This window comes from Tupaia chinensis, unplaced genomic scaffold, assembly GCF_000334495.1.
Source record: "Tupaia chinensis unplaced genomic scaffold, TupChi_1.0 Scaffold000078_1, whole genome shotgun sequence".
NCBI classification, from domain to species: domain Eukaryota; kingdom Metazoa; phylum Chordata; class Mammalia; order Scandentia; family Tupaiidae; genus Tupaia; species Tupaia belangeri.
In genome coordinates, this window is record NW_006159539.1 from 11,341,452 (window position 1) to 11,349,947 (window position 8,496).

Consider the following 8,496-nt stretch of genomic DNA (forward strand, 5'->3'; position numbering starts at 1 on the left):
CCCCCCAGAGACACACGGCCCCTATTTGTGATTAAGAAAAAAGCCCCATAATAGACTAATAGCTAAAGTTCTCTCTCTTTTACTTTCAGGCAATTAGCTTGATGAAATGGCCTCTTTTTGTGTACCCTGGAAGTGTAAACCGATATCATAATGAAGTATATGATGTTTATTCTATTATTTTCACCTTGCAGGGTAGGCAGAAATGCATAAGTAATGGCCGCTTTGTCTAGTACGATCACAGATTCACAAGCAAACTATTTCTTAAAGATGCAGTGTGTGCTTTCTGAGGCTTGAGTTAAGCAACCTTCAGGGTGGGTTAAACTCCATGCAAAAAAAAAAAAAAAAAAAAAAAAAAACCTCTCTGAAGAACCTTCAGGGGGGGTTAAACCCCCTGAAAAAAAAAAAAAAAAAAAAAAAAACCTCTCTGCGAAAGAGGAGGAAAACTAAATCTCCCAGGTAGTGGTAAAAGCAAGATTTAGATACTCAAGAGGCGTCTAACCAGGGGGGCTGCCATAGAGTGGATGAGGTGACAAAGGATAAATACCAGCACTCAGGGATCAGTGAAGACAAGGGGCACTTTGGGAAAGTGTCGTGCGGTGCCCAGTAAGACGCCAGCTGACTATATTGTGTTCTTGATCTCCCTCAATTAGCTGTGGAACACCTACTCGGTCTCAGCTCTTGGGTGGCTAAGCTTTTCCTGAACAACGGGTTACTTATACAGGCTTTTAAAAAATGAATTGTAACCTCCTCCCCCCCCCAAAAAAAAAAAGCTTATCTTTTCAAAATCCAAAACTTTGATCTCATAAATTGGCAAGAAAATTTTCTTCCTGCTCTTCCATGTGCCAGATTTTTTTGACCGGAGAGCCACTGAATCAAATCACTCATGGCTGGTACAATTCCAGTCATTTGTGTTCTTCATATGCAATATTTTAGTGTTTGTGTTACTTTCATTCATGGGCGTCTCTAGATTAAAGAGCGAAAAAAGGGTCCCAGATGGAGAGATAAGAAAACAAATAGAAGGGCCGACAGGTGGTGTGGTCGTTAGGGCGCCAAATTTCCACGTGGCTGACTGCAGTTTGAGTCCCGGACCTAGCGACTTACTTTCTCACTTTTCCTTTCTCTTTCTCTCTCTCTCTCTGGTCAAATTTTAAAAATAATAATAAGGAAATAACATTAAATGAATAATTCTTTATAAAAAACAAATTCCACACCACAATTCCTTCTCCATTCTCCTCTTGGGATTTGGAACATGCATGCACGCACACCTACTTAGTGTGATTTTCAGACCATCCAGTCCAGGACTCGAACTGCAGTTGGCCACATGGGAGCCCAGTGCTTTAACCACCATGCCAAATGTTGACCACCTTCTTTTCCTTTTTTTTTTTTTTTTAATTTTTTTGGGAGAGGTTTTTGCTATAGGGCACGTGCACTCGCCAGACAGAGAGAGACAGAGAGAGACAGAGAGACAGAAAGCGAGAAATCACATCCCAGAGGGGATGGCCATGCGGCAATCCCTTCTCCTCCATTCTCCTCTCGGGATCTTGGGAACGCACGCACACTCACCCAGCGTGAGTTTAAGCCACCGGGTCCGGGACTCGAACCGTGGTCAACTACGTGGGAGTCCAGCGACATAGCCATTAAGCTAACTGCTGATCCCGACCCCCACCTTCTTTAATATGACTCCTATTTGAGTATCTAGACTACATATCAAAATAATTTTTATAACAATGGGATCTCGATCATTGAAAATACTGAATCTGATGTGCATATTTAGATTTGTTCTATTTTGAAATTAATTTTTGAGATAGTTTGGTTACATATAAAATGTGCTTACATTTGCCGGGTTGTTCTAGTTACTTCTGGTTCTATAAACATTTAGAGAAAAGTTTGTTACTGTATTCCACAAAGTATTTCTAATGTTACATAATGTCCAAAACTACGACAAAATGAGCTACCAAGAAATACTTTATGAAAATTTACTTTATACCTATCTTGCTAAACATCACAAGTTTTCACCAGTCTTCATTTTGAGGGTTCACTTTCCTTTTCATTTTTACCACATTGAACTGCATTCTGCGTTACAAACCTCCCACATGCTAAGTGCACATTTTCATTACTCTTGGAAAGTTTTGGAAGTCTAGCCGATCGCCCTATTTGAAGTAAGCTATCATAAACTTTAAATGACACTGAGCTCAAGACATTCTCCTCCATTCACTTAACTAACCCATCACATTTTTTTAAGAGTACATTTTATTCTTTTTGGGGGGGCTTTTGCCATAGGGCACATGCGCAGCTGGAGGAAGAGAGAGATAGAGATCTTGGTTAGCTTACAAACATACTTAGACTAGATGCTAGCCACAAAATGGAAGCAATTACTCGAGATCATTCAAATTTGTGACATGAAAGGATGACCACTTTTTTTTTCACACTCTCTGAACTGTTTGGTTCAAGAAAGCGGGGTATGTATGCACAGAGATTTGGTTGAGTCTTGTCACTAGACATCTCTGTGGGCCTTGGCTCACCTATTTGAACTGTTTGGTTCAAGAAAGCGGGGTATGTATGTACAGAGATTTGGTTGAGTCTTGTCACTAGACATCACTAGACATCACCTATTTCCCCACCCCCACTTCTACCTCCTGTCATCTACCTCCTGACACCACCCAAGGCTCAGCTAAAGATCACAACCCCTCAGAGATGTTTCCTAACTCCTACCCCTGTATTCCTGCTCCAAATTCCTCTTGGATTTCATCTTCACAAATGAGATTTCCTCATCTCTGTGATGGCGTTTTCCTTCCTGAAGTCAGTGAAGACAGAATCTGGATCTAGAATCCAGCAGACACAGACTTCTTTTTGTTTTTTGTTTTTTTTTTGCAAGAGATTTTTGCTATAGGGTATGTGTGCTAGCCAAAGACACAGGGAGAGACAGAGACAGAGAGAAAGTGAGAAATCACCCGCCCCGGAGGGGGGAAATGGACACACCACAATCCCTTCTACTCCATTCTCCTCCTGGGATTTTGAGGCTGTACACACACACACACCTGGTGTGAGTTTCAAGTCACCGGGTCCAAGACTCAAACCGCAGTCAGCCAGGTAGGAGTCCAGCACCTTAACCATTATGTCATCTGCTGGACCTGTATGCCAAGATGCCTCCTATGTGGAATCGTCCTGTTCACTATGTGCCCCAAGACCCACGCTCAGAGCCCTGAGGTTAGCAGAACAGCTCTTCACAAGGGAATGGCTACCACGTCAGTCAGGGGAGGGTGTCTGACCCATGGTTCACCCCTTGTTCGAGTAGCCTTCAGATAACAATTGCCCCCAAATAAAACACCCAAAGCAAAAGCCAATGGGGTCGACAAGTTCAAAGACAAAATTACATCAGCCATGATTTCCTTTGAGAAACTATTGCTGCCTACACTCGAGAAAGAGAAGACCCCAGAAGTTAGCCTAACACAAATAAGCCCAGAACAGTTCATAAATACTTTGAAATCTCAGATGTGGCATTATCTAAACTTACAGGAAAAAAATAAAGGTATACCATTAGCTCTTTCATTCATTCTTCCTCTCATTCACTTATTGATTCACTCAACAAGTAGTCATTGAGCCTTGAGGGGATAATCATAAAAATAGACATCATCCCTACCCTCACAGAATTTACAATTGAATGGACAAGACAGATACTGTAGAATCACACCAGTAAATATAAAATTATAGATGGTAACACATGCTTGAAGTATAAGTAAAGATAAACTGGAACTCACAGTGAAGACTTAATGTAAACAAGTGCATCAGTATACAAAGTCTGGCAATGGAAACCTGAAGAATGAGGCCAGGAGGTGGCTGGATCTGACTCTGGATCCAACATGGCTGACTCTGCATTTCTAGTCCCAGACCTAGCAGCCTGAAAATCATGCTGGGTGTGTGTGCGTGCATGCCCAAAATCCTAAAAGAAAAATGGAGGAGAAGTAGTCGTGGAATGGCCATCCCCCATGGAGGGTGATTTCTCACTTTCTTTCTCTCTCTCCCTCTCGCTCTCTCGCTCTCTCTCATGAGTACACATACTCTATAGCAAACTACAAAAAGAAAAAAAATCTGAAGAATGAGGTTCAAGATGAAGGTGTAGGGAGACAGAGTTGCAAAGTGGTTAAAGCACTGGACTCCCACATGGCCGACTGTGGTTTGGGTCCTAGACCAGAAGGCCTGCTTTCTTCCTTTCTCTTTCTCTCCCTCTCTATCTCTGGTAAGCATACGTACCCTATAGCAAAATTAAAATAATAATAAATACAATTAAATCATTCTTTTTGTAATATATATATATATATATGGAGGCGTAGAGGAGAAACATATTTCTGGAAACTTCATGGGCAAAGGTCCAGGAATGGGGAACAGTTTGCAAATTAAAGGAACATTTCAAAAGTTAGCATGACTGGACCACTGAGACTCGGAGGCAAAGTGAAATGTGACAGGACTTAAGAAGAGGACATAGATGGACAGGGCCATTATCACAAAGAGGCTTACAGACACCTTAGTAGGAACTTTAATGCCACCTAAAGTCCATGCAAAGGGAAAGGCAAGCGATTGGATCTGCAGTGACCTAGAGGGTGACAATGTTGTCCCATTTTAAACAAGGTACCTCCAGTTGTTAGGAATGAAACATACAATGGTTATATTTTCCAACACCCCTACCACCCCTGCTTTAGGGAATTACTTCCCCTTCTCCGCTAGAAAGCAGACCCTTCTCCATCCCATGCCCACTTTGAACCCAGCACTAATCCTTCCAGCCTTGAGTGGAGTGAGATCTGATGTCAGTGATGATACCAAAGAGTCTTCGAATCAGTTCTAAGAAATTCGACTGTTCCTGTAACAACAAGCCTACCTGCTCAAATTCTACAGAGCTTGGAAGGTGCTGAAAGGAGGAGGAACTTGGTCTAAAGACTCCACAATTCCTCCCATCTTTAGAGGCTGATATTAACTACATGACATGGTCCTGAGTCACTGCTCTACACCCCTCAATCTGGTTGGGGGTCTACCCATTCAGCACTGCAGTCTCTTGTGAGAACTTGCAGGTGCCATGGCTTGGTAATAGTCTCGTCTCCTCCACTCAACAGTAAACGCTACAGAACAAGAAAAACATGCATTTACTTCACCATCTTTTCCCTAATATCCGCTACAGTGTGAATGAAGCACTTGTAAGTAGGCAGTAGTGTTGGTTTGTGTCATTTGTGCCATGTTGTGCAGTACTCTTAAGTTGTCATCGTTAACTTTTTCCATCTCCCCCTGTGAGTTCTTTGAAAGCAGAATCTATGTCTCCATCTTGGCATCTCCAGGTTATCAGAGGCTGGCTTTTACTTAGCACTTGAGACAGGATTGATTGATAGATTACTTCATTACTGGAAGATTAAAGCATTGCAGTATAGAGGATAAGTATAGAGTTCACTGATGCGACCAGCTCAAGCTCCCCTTTAGTCAACTGCAAGATGCATAAAAACCACGTCGTCTGCGAATCTTGCTTATCATCAATATTCGTTGGTGAGAGATGTTCCCTTAAACATTGGTGTTTTATGCATTTCTAAATATTAACATACACCCAAAAAAGAGGGCATAAAAAAACTAGTGAATCTGAGAGATAGAGGTGACATAGTGGTTAAGGTCCTGGACTTCCACATGGCCATCTACAGTTCGAGTCCCAGACCTGCTGGCTTGAAAATCATGCCAGGCACGTGTGCATGTGTGCTCAAAATCCTAAAGAGGAGAATGGAGAAGGGATTGTGGCATGGCCATCCCCCTTAGGGAGTAATTTCTCACTTTCCCTCTCTCTGTCTCTCTCCTGTGAGCACACATGCTCTATGGGAAAAAAAAAAAAGAAAAAGACAAAAAAAGAAAGAAAACAACTAGTGAAGTCCAAATAAGTCTCTGAATTAACAATACTAAAATTTTCTCTTGGACACTGTACTCTGGTTATGTGAAATGCTATCTTTGGAGAGAACTCGGTATAAAATACAAAGAATTCTTCTAAATTTTTTCATATTTTATTTATCATTATTATTTTTTAATTTCCTATAAGACATGTGTGCTCAAGAGAGATACATAGAGAGAGAAAGTGAGAAAGCAAGCCGTCAAGTCTGGGACTCAAACTGCAGTTGGCCATGTGGGAGTCCACTGTCTTAACCACCATGCCACCTGCTGGCCTCCCTGAATTATTTTTATAACTTCTTATGAGGCATAACCTATTTCAAAGTAAAATGTTAACTTTTTTTTAAAAAAACACATTTTTGTTTATTTTTACATTTTTAAAAAATTTTTCTCCACGTTTCTAGACTAGCTAAAAAATAATAATAATAATGATTGAATGATGTTCTTATGGGTTACGCTAGCATACCAGACAGATAATGCCGTAACTCTGGGTATTGTTGTTTTTGTCAGCCAGGTTGGCATTTTAAAATGTGCTAGGAAAGGGGACCAGTGAATGTCATAATGGTTACATCACTAGACTTCTATGTAGTTGACCACGGTTCAAGTCCCAAACCTGATGGCTTAGAACTCACACTGGGCATGTGTGTGTGCATGCCCACAATCCCGAGAGCAGAATGGAGGAGAAGGGATTGCATCATGGCCATCCCCCCCAGGGGGATGATTTCTTGCTGTCTGTCTCTCTGTCTCTCTTTGTCTCTTCAGCGAGGATGCGCCCTATAGCAAAAATCGCTCCCTAAAAATAAAAAGAAAGAAAGAAAGAAAAGTGTTGGAGAAGAAGGGAGATGCATTATTTTTGTCTGATTCAAGCATATCCTCAGAATGATGTCTTCATAAAGTACCAACAGCTATGATCTTATCTTCTCTTTCCTTTTTATCCTAATTCAGGTCAATAATAAGTATTTCTGCTCTCTTCTGCAGAGTCTAGGTTTTGGAAGACAGGAAGTAATTACAATCTACAGGGAACTGTTATTGAAAAAATTCACAAGTCAGAGTGTTTTTGAATTTCTTTCTACCTAGCATTGCTCTTTAGAAAATAATGCCAGGGCAGCAGGTGGCTTATGGATTATAGCACTGGACTCCCATGTGGCTGACTAAGGTCCAAGTCTTGGACCTGGCAGCTTGAAACTCACACCAAGTATGTGTGCGTGCATACCGAACATTTTGAGAGGAGAATGGAGGAGAAGGGTTTGCAGTGTGGCCATCCCCCCCCCCCCGGGGAATGATTTCTCACTTTCTGTCTCTCTGTCACTCTCCGCTTCTCTGGCGAATACACATGCCGCATAGCAAAAATCTCTCAAGAGAGAAAAAAAGAAGAAGAAAGAAAGAAAGAAAAAGAGAGAGAGAGGAAGGAAGGAAGAAAAAAAGGAAAGGATGCCAATTTCAGGGCAAGACATTTTTAATACTTATTATAAGATTGGAGAGATATTTTTAATAACTAAGCTTGTGGTCTGGTGGTTAAGAGAGCCAAATTTCACATGGTTGACCACATGGTTTGAGTCCCAGACCCAGCGATTTAGGAAAAATATGCCAGGCACATGTGTGTGCATGCCCAAAACCCCAACAAGGTTGGTGAAATGGAGATGGGAGTGTGGCATGGATGTGCCTCACTGGAGGGTACTTTTTCCCTTGTCTTCTCTGTCTCTTTCTGGCAAGCCCTCAAACTGCCTGGCAAATTAAAATAAAGAAAAAAAGATTGATGTTTACACTCCAACAATATTACTGGAGTTTTAAGATCACATGTTCAAGGGGCTGGCAGGTGGCATGGTAGTTAAAGGAGCTCGACTCCCACATGGTCAGCTGCAGTTTGAGTCCTGGACCTGGCAGCTTTCTCTCTCTCTCTCTTCTCTCTCCTCTTCTCTCTCTCTCTCCCTCTCCCTCCCTCCCTCCCTCCCTCTCTGGTCAAATAAAAAATAAGTAAATGAATAAATAAAGTTAAATAAAATCATTGTTTTTAAAAAAAGATTGCATGTTCAAGAGCCCACTGTTGGTAACATAGGTAACATGAAGGTCTTTGCATCAAAAATCTGAAGCACAGTGGGCAATTTTTCTACTGTCTGGGAGAGCTGAAATCCATCAACAACAACGAAAAAATCCATGTGTGGGGCCAGCCAGTGGCATGGTGGTTAAGGTGCTGGGCTCCCACATGGCCAGAACTGGGGGCTTGAAAACCACACTGGGAGTGAGTGTGAGCATGCCCAAAATCCTGAGAGGAGAATGGAGGAAAGGGGATTGTAATGGGTCATCCACGCTGGGGGTGATTTCTCACTTTCCCTCTTTCTGTCTCTCTAGCAAAATCATGTACCCTATGGCAAAACCCTTAAAAAGAAAAAAGGAAAGAAAAGAAAGGAAATGGGGCCAGCAAGTGGCATAGTAATTATGGCTCTGGACCCCTACATGACTAACAGCAGTTCAGGTCCAGGTCCCGGACCCAGAGGCTTGAAAATCATGCCCGGCGTGTTTATGTGCATGCCCAGAATCCCAGGAGGAGAATGGAGGGGAAGGGACTGTGGCATGGCCATCCCCCCA